The following is a 10,437-nucleotide window of genomic DNA, read 5'->3' on the forward strand; positions in this document are numbered from 1 at the left end:
ATGGAATTTCCTCCAGAGAACGTGTGCGGCGTTTTCTTCTCCAGGCAGCATGAGCAACCTGGGGTGCTTCTGCAGATTTCTCTGAGACTTTGGGAACATAGGGCTTTACCTATTTGGAAGGAACCCACCTTAAACCAGAGGTGGTGGACACACAGGCGTGTCCACGTCCCCAAGTAACCAATTTGTAAGGTCCCACCATTTTCCAAGTCTCAGGGTCCTTTACTAAAACCGGAGGTTTTTCTTTCATCAACCTGTGACTGCTCCCCCGAAAGTGGCGTAGGATGGGTGGGTTCAGGCTGTCAAAAGAACAATTCAGAAAATTGATTGTGAATAGTGCCCTGGATAACCGGATGTGGGGAGGTTCTACTTTCAGAACCTGTTGTTGCTGGTCCAGGACCCTTTTAATATCACGGTGAGTTCTTTCTACAATGGCTTGACCTGTAGGGGAGTAGGGGATGCCAGTTTTGTGCTCTACTCCCCATTGTTGCAGGAAGCTCCCAAATTCCTTGGATTTATAAGCAGGCCCATTATCAGTTTTCAGCTCCTTGGGGATGCCCATGAAAGAAAAAGCCTGTAAGAGGTGCTTAATAGCATCAATAGATGATTCTCCTGTGTGGGCAGAAGCATAGACTGCTCCAGAAAAGGTATCTACACTAACATGAACATATTTCTGCTGTCCAAAAGCCTGTATGTGTGTTACATCTGTTTGCGACAGTTCACAACTGTTCAGTCCCCTTGGGTTTGCTCCCGTACTCACTGTAGGGAGTGCATGTTGTTGGCAATTTGGGCACGTGGCCACAATCGCTTTGGCCTGTTCTCGAGTGATGTTAAACTGGCGAACCAGGCCAGGTGCATTTTGGTGGAAAAGCTGGTGGCTGATTTTTGCCTGTTCAAAAACATTTGGGAGAGTGGCCATCACTGCAGGTGCAGCAAGAGCATTTGCCCTTCTGTTGCCTTCAGCGATAAACCCTGGCAAGTCAGTGTGTGACCTGACATGCATCACATAAAAGGGTTGCTCTCGGTGAGTGACTAGCTTTACCAGTTTTGAGAGCAATTCAAAAAGTGCAATGTTAGATACATCTTGCAGTATTGCTTGATCTGCTCTGGATACTACTCCTGCCACGTATGCAGAGTCTGTAATCATATTAAATGGTTCTGAGAACCTTTCAAAAGCCCTAACAACCGCAGCCAATTCAGCAACCTGAGGTGAACCTTCCACCTCAGCAATGTCCGTCTCCCACTGCTGGGTTTGAGGATCCTTCCAAGTCATAACGGACTTGTGGGACCTCCCGGACGCATCTGTAAAGACAGTTAGAGCACTTTTTAAAGGTCTCCTACTTAGAGCAGTTCTTAATTTTAAAGTAAATTGAACATCTTGTTCAAACAATTTGTGAGCGGGCCGCGCTACCGAAATTTGTCCTGAATAGGAATCCAGAGCAAACTGCAACACTTCATTTTCTTGAAACAATTGTTCCAGTATTTTTATAGTATTTTGACCTGATTTTAACTCAACTGGGATATGAATGCACTTGAAATCACATCCTGCTGACTCTCTGATTCGGGTCCTTGCTTTCCGGATCAGTTCTGCTAACAGCTCCTGAGGCTTTGTCAGTCTCTTGGACCTTTTGTGACTGAGGAAAACACATTCTATGATCAAGAGAGAGTCCCTCTAGTCCCGGTCCTTTTTTGGTGTGTTCTTTGCCTTAGGTGTTTGTTTTTTCTCCCACTGGAAAATAATTCCATGGAGGTGTGGCAACTTACCTAGGATGATAAATTTGAATGGCAGGTCAGGCCGGCATCGGTGGGCCTGTCTTGTGGACATTGCAATCTGAACCTTTTCTAGAGCTTTCTATTACCTCTGGGGTAATAGACCTAGGAGCACCTGGGTCCTCTCCCCCTTTTAATAAATTGAAAAGAGGGGCAAGGTCTTCATTAGTCAGACCAAGCCATGGTCTTACCCAATTCAAAGACCCACACAACTTGTGGACATCCGCAAGGGTCTTGATCCTTGGATTGATTTCTAGTTTTTGAGGAACAATGGTCCTATTTCCAATTTCTAAGCCCAAATACTTCCAAGGTGGCATCTTTTGAATTTTCTTTTCCTGGAGCTCGAACCCTGCAACAATCAATGCATCGATCGTTAGGTCAAGCGCATGTGTTAGTAAATCATCATTGGGGGCAGACACAAGGATATCATCCATATAATGATAGATGATGGCCTTCTCTGCGGCTGCACGCACTGGGGAAAGCAGGGAAGAGACATACCACTGGCAGATAGCTGGAGATACCTTTAATCCCTGAGGAAGAACGGTCCAATGGTACCTTTTCATAGGAGCTTCTGAATTGATAGAAGGGACAGAGAATGCCAAACGCGGTGCATCATCAGGGTGCAATGGGATTTGGAAAAAACAATCTTTAATATCAATAACAGCTAATTTCCAATCTTGGGGAAGCATTGTTGGGGATGGCATACCAGGTTGGGGAGAACCCATATCTTCAATTACATTATTAATTTGTCGGAGGTCACAGAGGAGTCGCCACCTCTTTTTGTCAGCTTTTTGGATGACAAACACTGGAGAGTTCCATGGGGACATGGTCTCCACAATGTGGCCCTTTTTTAGTTGCTCTTCTACTAGTTCCTCAAGCACCTTTATTTTTTGTTTACTGAGTGGCCACTGTTTCACATCAACTGGTTCGTCTGTTTTCCACTTCAGTTTTTGGGTGGGGCGCTGTTGTTCAATGACTGCTGCACAAAGATGCTGTGGAGAGCCTGGAATATCAATTGTGACACCCCACTGGGCCATTAAATCTCTCCCTAACAAAGGTTCTGAATAATCTAACACAAATGGACGGATATTTGCCAATTGTCCGTTTGGACCCTCGAATTGAATAATGCTTTTGGATTGTTTTGCCAGTTGCAGACCTCCTACACCTCGAAGGTGACTGGCAACATTTTGCAAAGGCCAATGTGCTGGCCAGTCTTGTACTGGCATCACTGTGCAGTCTGCACCTGTGTCTACAAGCATCTCAATGCGTTTAGACTCCCCACCCCCACTGACATTGCACCACAATTTGGGTTTATCTGTCCCAATAACTTGGACCCGGGCGACTGTGGGCCCTTGTTTTTCGATATTTTCAGGTAAAGATGGCACAGGGATAGCTTGAGCAACAATTTGTCCCTTGGGAAGAAACAGGGGTGGGTGGAAACAGTGCAGGCCGAGAACAAATTGCTTGGGATCTGATGTTGTCATTCCCGGAGCAATTTCGATCTCTTGTGGTGTGTGTTTGGTGTCCCCAATGACAATGTACTTACAACGAATTTGGTTCCAAGTACCCTTCTGTTCAGGATTTACAGAGACAAAATGCCAGTCAGTGTCCTTCAGGTGGAGTGACTCTGTCAGCTGCAACCTGTAAGGCTCATTGACAGAAGATGTGGTTAATACAGGATCACTTAAATCATAACAAAGGTTATTTTGTTTCACCTTCAACAGTGGACTAGCAGACTTGGTCTTTGAAGCATCTGCTTCACTTACACAAATGTTAATATTATCGCGCGCTTGATTTGTTTTGCTACCCTTATTCTCTTGGCCTGCTCTTTTTATGTCTGCACGCCTGGCAGGCTGGTGCTTTATTTTCAGTTTTTTTGTTGTTGACCCCCAGGGAGGGCTTGTAGTTCTCCTCCCCTGCCATTTCTAAATTCATCAAATTCCCTTTTCAGGGGGCACTGGTTACTCCAGTGTCCTAGGTTATTACAAAGCAGGCATGGTTTAGTGGGCTCAACCATTGCTGGTCTCCGCTGCTGCCCAGGGTACTGCTGTGCTGAGGGAAAAGGCGCAGGGCTGGCAACAGCGACACGCTGAGGTGGTCTTGGCAGCAGCCTTGGTCTGGTGTCTTCAGCCACACTCATCAGAGGCACTTTCCTGTTACAGACTAGAAGCATATCTTTTAGTGTAGGGGAAGGTTCCATAGGAAGGCTCAGGATTGCCGCTTGGCACTGTGCATTTGCATTTGTAAACGCTATTTCCTCTAAAATTGCTTCCCTAGCATTTTCCTTTTTAACCTGCATTTCAATGGCTCTAGTTAGCCTTTCTACAAATTTCTAAAAAGGCTTTGATGGTAGCTGTTTAATTTTACTATATGGCTCCAAAGGCCCCTCAGGTTGTAGGGAAAAGAATGCTTTTTCAGCTGCTTCTTTTACCTTCTCGAGTGTTTCTGCAGGAATTGCAGTAGCTTGGACTGAGGGTGAAGACCATTGACCCTCACCACAGAGGTGCTCCATGGTGATAGGGTTACCACTGTTGTCTTTCGCTGTGTTTGGATCAGCCTGTAAGCCTGGGAGAGCATCTTTTAGCAGTTGTTTCAATGCTGATTCCCATAATTTGAATTCCGTGGAGGTCATGAGGCAGGAAAAAAGCTGTTTTAAATCATGTGGGATTACCACAGTCCTACTCAGTTCAGAATTTAAAAGGCCACGGAAATATGGACTGTGTGGACCATATTCCTTATGAGATTTACAGATCTCTTTAATCAATTGTCATCCAAAAGAACTCCAATTAGCAGTTGGAGCTGCCCCGGCTTGAGCTGCAGGCTGAAATGTAACAGGAGCCAGTGAGAACATGGCACCATGCATTGGGTCTGCTGTCCCTTGCTCTGTATCCCTTGAATCAGAAGCATTGGGATCACAGCTACAGGTTTGGGGACAGGCAGTGGGTGTGTCCCCACCGTGGGAACCCGGGGAGGGGGCGGGGACAGGGAGCCGGCAAGGGGCGGGGAAACCGTGGGAACAAGGGGCGGGGTCAAGGGGCTGGCAGGGGGCGGGGATACCGTGGGAACAGGGGGCGGGGTCACCTGGTGACATCACGTCAGCAGAGGCCCCCTGGGAGGAGTAGAGAGGCGGAGCTGAGGGTACTGCAGGAAAGGCGGGGGGAGGGGGGAAGGTGTCACGAGGAACAGGAGGAGAGGGTGATGGGGCAGGAATTTTGGGATGCTTAAGAGGATTTTGGGAAGAAGAAGACCAGGTTTGGGAAGATGCCACGTGGCACCCACCATCTTGTGCACCCCCTAGGGACTGGTGGCCATTTTGGACATCACTGCTCTCCGGAAAGCTAACACGTGCTCTGGGATTTAGAGGAGGGGATACAGGGGATTGGGAAAGACACGCAGCCTGGCCAGGGCTCTGTGAACAAAACAACTCAGGTATTCTTGCACACTCTGGGAGCCGACTTCCCAATGAGTTTGCACTCTTTAAAATACCAAGTTTTGTGGAAAGAGGTTTAGGGGTTTTAGGGCAAGGAGGAACAGGGAGAGCAGGGGTACATGGCTTTACATTTGGCTGTTTCTCCATTTCCTTTTGTTTGAGTAATGCTGTTCGAATTTGTAAACTCCAGAACAAAAATTTAGCTGAGGGTGGTTTGCCAGATTGTCCTAAGGTTATCAATTCATTCCCAACTTTATCCCAGAATTGAATATTGTGGATTTCTTCAGGGAATATGTTTGGGAACTGCAGAAAAAGCCATCTTATAAACTGTTTCAATTTTCCTTTAGAGAATTTCACATTACTCTTGACTAAAATGCTAACAATATTATAATACACTCCCCTTTGTACAATGCTAAGTTTGGAACCCATGTTAGATGTAAAAAGCAAAGTACTTAATCCCGCCTGACCAAAAACAAAGCTAAAATCAGCTACCAATTTCTAAAAAAAACCACAGATAGAAAGCGATAACGAGCAGACAAAAGCTTCACAATGCAGCTGTATATACTGCTTTTAAAATTCCCGGGCAGCAGCAGCAGGGCACGCCCTGGCGAGCCGAGGCAGAAACAAAGCCTCCCCCGCCGTGGAATGCAGCCCCCCCGCGGAGCAGGGACAGCAGCCACTCCACGTGGCAGCCGAAACCGGGACGCCCCCCCGCCGCCGCCGCGTGTGCAGAGAACTCTCCCGACCCCACAGATCCCCCGGCCACGTGGAAAGAGAGCTTCCCCCCTCCCCCGCAAAGAGAAAGAGAAAGAGAGAGAGTCTCCTAACACGTGTCTGAGCACGCTGCTGAGCCGGGGGGGGGAAGGGCAGCGAGCGATCCCGCTCCGGCGCGAATTTTAAAAGACAGTAAAACACGCGGCAGAAAAGCTAGAACGCTATGGATTTCTGTCTGTGGGGCTGCGCAGCCAAAAATGCAAAGGCAAAAAAGGAACAGAACTCACGGCAGAGTCTGTTTTTGAGCTTCTGCTCTACCGAAAGCAGAGATACTCACGTGAAATGGAAGCTGTAGGCTGGGTCTAGGCAGGCAGGTCTCCACCAGAAAAGGACCTCTCTCTGGGTGTAAGAGAGGCTCCCCTTTTCTTCCTCTGGAAAATCTGCTCACCACAATGAAGCTGGACTTACCAGAAGGCGCCGAACAGTCCACGAAACTTTTTCTGGGAATATTCCCAAAGTCTCTAGCTGGGAGTCTTGAAGCCAGGCTCCTTTCAGCTGGGTGCACGGCTGGCAGAAACTTCTCTGAGGAACTTCGAGTCCGTTCTAGGGCTGCGAGTCACTTTGCCCGCCTCAGGGACGCTAATATATTGGAATATGAATCCCAATATAACCAGTTAGATGGTACCTGGGCCAGTTCTGACCCTCGCTGCTGGGCCAAAGGCAGCACTGCGGTGTTTTACCCCAGAGATACCTTGGCTGCTGGAGATTGCAGCAGGGCAAGTCCAGGCTTGTCAGGACTCCGTTTACCTCAGGAGAGAGCTTCTGGCGATGGTGGAGAGAAAGAAGGAGTGGATTCTGCCAGAGGGTTATATCCAGATGTTTATTCCATGGGTGCAGAGGTCTGCACCGGGACAATTTCTCCAACAGAATGGAGGCCGCATGGTCTCATTAACATTTTAAGCTCAGGGCAGGGGAAGGGGAGGGGACAGGTGAGCCACCAACCAGGTGAAGGGGCAGGGTCTCAAGGGACTAGGGACACCTATCACACGACGCCTTGCTGGTATGTTAGCCTGATTGACAGAGCACACTCAGCGAGGGGCGAGGGGGAAGGGAGAAGGTAAAACAGGACATTGCAACACACCGCAACAATTTGCCAAAGTTTCTCTGATTTTCTAAAGTTGCCATTAAAGGCTGTTTGGTTCTTTAGGGCTCCTGAGAATCTCTTGTTGCTATTTCTCCAGTACATCCAACTCAGAGGACACAAACAATGTAAACAACAGCAAAGCCCAGAGAGGGTCATTAAAGTTTTCCTAGTCCAGTTATGGAGAAAGATTTCAAAGAACTTGTAAGAAATACACATTTCTTTTTTAAAGGGTGTCTTTGATTAAATTTCTCTTTAGAGCAGAGCTGATTGCAGCATTCTGTGATTGATATTGACCCAGGGTCTCTCCTCAGCAGCTCTGGCCTGCTCACAGAAGCTGTGCCTGGAGCTCTGACCCAGTGTGGACAACCTTGCTCCACATTGCCCAGCCCCATCCTGTCTGTCCTCACTGCCCTGGGCCCTGCTGTGCTTGCAGAACTGGCTGCACTCAGCCTGAGAGGGGTTTGCCCTTTTTGTACTTTTTGCAGCAATCTGAACCTCCTGAGTTTCCCCAGTGCAAACAGACACACTGCTCAGGTGTGTGCCTGCCCCAGGTGCCACCAAAGGCACTGCAGAGCTGCCCTGGGCCAGCTGTGAGGGTGGATCATCAGCCCAAGCTGCACTGGGCACTGCAAGGGGCTGTGGCCATGGGCACTGCACTGACCCCACTGCTGGGTTTGGCTGCCACGGCCACCGTGAGAAATGAAACTGTCCTTGGAAACACTGGGGAAGACTGGGACATACTGGGGACACTGGGAACGCTGTGGGAGACACTGGGACATACTGGGAGTGACACTGGGGAGGACTGGGACATACTGGGGAACACTGGGGGCATTGCGGAGAAGACTGGGGACACTGGGGCATCCTGTGGATGATATTGGGGGGGGAACTGGGAGGGACTGGGCTGTACTGGGAGGGACTGGAGGGGCACTGGGCTCGTACTGGGTTCTACTTGGGACGAACTGGGCTGTACTGGGGTTGTACTGGTCTGTACTGGGGATGAACTGGGCTGTACTGGGAGGGACTGGATAAGTTGAATGGGCTGTTTCCGCCTCCACCGTATCCCATTTGCCGAGACTCCCGCCCATCACCCCGAGCAGCCAATCAGCGCCAGAGATCGGAGACTCGGGGGCGGTGCCTACGGTAACCACAACTCCCGTCATGCCCCGCGGCCTGATTTAGCCCCATTGGAGCCGGGACTACAACGCCCGTCAAGCCCTGCGCTCCACAGAACCCCCGGGATCCGCTACCCCTTTGTCCCTTAAGTGTCCCCCAAACCCTCCAGGATCCCTCAGTGCCCCCTCAGCGCCCATTTGGGAGCCCCTGAAAGTGCCCCGGACCCCCTGAGTGCTCCCAACCCCACAGATGCCCGGTACAGCCACTTCTGGGAATTCATCTCCTCTCATCCCCCGTGGCCCCAGAGCCCCTCAGAACACAGTCCCGCGCCTAAAACTCCTGCCGTGCCCCCGCCCTGAAGAGCCCAGTTAGAGCTCCCCGAGCTCCTCCCAAGCGCTCCCGAACTGTTTAAGCTCCCCCGAGGACCTCAAGTCGCGGCTCGGACGCAAAAGTGTCCCCCAAGAGCTTTCCCAGACCCCCAAACATGGTATTCGAGTCACTTCCAGGACTACAGCTCCCATCATGCTCCACGGCGCATGCCCAGCGCTATTCCAGCCAGGACTTCATCTCCCGTCATTTCCGGAGTTCCTCCGAGAGCCATTGCAGCTGTGCCCAGAACTCCCGTGATGTCCGCGGCCCCATTAAACCGTATGACACCCGCGCCTAGAACTTCCATCACCCCCTGTCCCCCAGAGGGCCCCGTTCCAGTCCCACAAGGGCCCGCCCGTCTCCCCCAAGTGTCCTCCAGACCCTCAAGTTCTTTCTGAATTCCCTCTCCAGACCCAAAACTGCCCCAAATGTGCCCCAGAAGTGTCTCCAGGGACCCCAAAGTTCCCCCCTTGACCCTGTGGAAAAAATAAGAAAAGAGATGACAAAGATGATAAATTATTTGCATAAAGAAGGAGAAATCATCAGCTGATACTTGTCAGTTAATTAAGGGAATTATGGTACTTAGAACCAATGATGAATAATTTTTTTGCTTGCTAAAAATGTATTTGTTTTTGATATCAATTTAGAAATTGGGTAGTAAAAATATTGAATAATATCATAAATTAGAATAATGCAACTATAAATTTAGGAATTATTATCTTTTAATTTCAAGTAAAATGCACATTTTTTTATGTTTTGGGATTTCACTCCCAGGTGGGCAATGTCATACATGGTGAGGCTGTGGATGAGGAGCAGCTTGTCCAAACAAGCTCAGCCTGCAAGGGGCTTATTCTTCTCCCTGCCCAGACCTCCTACGGAAACATTCAGCATCAAGATCACCTGGGGAATGCTTCTATCCCCTCTTCTCTAAAATGAAAACAAAAAAATATTTCTTTGACTAAAACCAAAAATCCTGATGTGCACTTTGGAATCTCCCTCCTGAAGAGAACTCCAAACTGACTCCAATCACTGCACAAGCCCTGGAGACTCAAGGACAATGGAAGGGAGACAAAGAGTTCCTGAGGTCTTTCTGTATTTTAATCAGCCCCACACTGGATTTGGGGCTGGCTCCAGGAGCCTCAGGCACACAGAGAAGGATGGAGAAGCTGCTCAAGGAGGCAGCAGCAAAACTCCAAGTGCCTTGGAGCATGGTTGGGCCCCAGGGAGGGCAGGGAGTGCCAAAGGCTGCCCAGGGCTTGTGAAAGCACATCCTTGAGGCCAGGATTGCATGGAGCCCAAGGCTCTGAGCAGGGAACTGCAATGCTAAGCAAGGCCTGACTTGGCTGGGTTGTGTCTCCTTTCAAGAGTCTCTGAGTAGGCACTGTTGGTTTCAAGTTCATGTTCCCTTGTGGAGAGTTTTGTCAAAGAGTGGCTTGAGGAGAGAGGACACAGCCGAATTAATTTGGGAAAGATGTCCTAACTAGGGCAGAGACAGGCAGAAGCCTTTTTGTGTCTGTAGCAGGATAGAGAATGGAAAAGTACAAGACCATGGTTAGTTCCAAATCTTGCATCTTTGAGATAATGTGTCCCTGATTCTCTCAAAACATGATAAAGAAATGGACAGTGAGGCAGGAGAGATAGAGAACGTAGTCTCAAAGGAATGTGGATGAGTTAATGCTATAGTTTAACCAATAGATTGCTGGCTTACAGAATATTCATAAGCTTATTATTTGCTGTATAAGTGTTTGATACTTTTTCACTAAAGCGGGCCATGATGAACCAACTGGTGTCCTGGTCTCCTTCCTCCGACACATGGTGACCTCAAACGTTGAGGCTCGTCTCGAAATAAAAGATAAAGGGAAAAGAGCACGCCACGGTCAAGGAAGTTGGAGCTGGGTCT

Source organism: Zonotrichia albicollis, unplaced genomic scaffold (assembly GCF_047830755.1).
Source record: "Zonotrichia albicollis isolate bZonAlb1 unplaced genomic scaffold, bZonAlb1.hap1 Scaffold_254, whole genome shotgun sequence".
NCBI classification, from domain to species: Eukaryota; Metazoa; Chordata; class Aves; order Passeriformes; family Passerellidae; genus Zonotrichia; species Zonotrichia albicollis.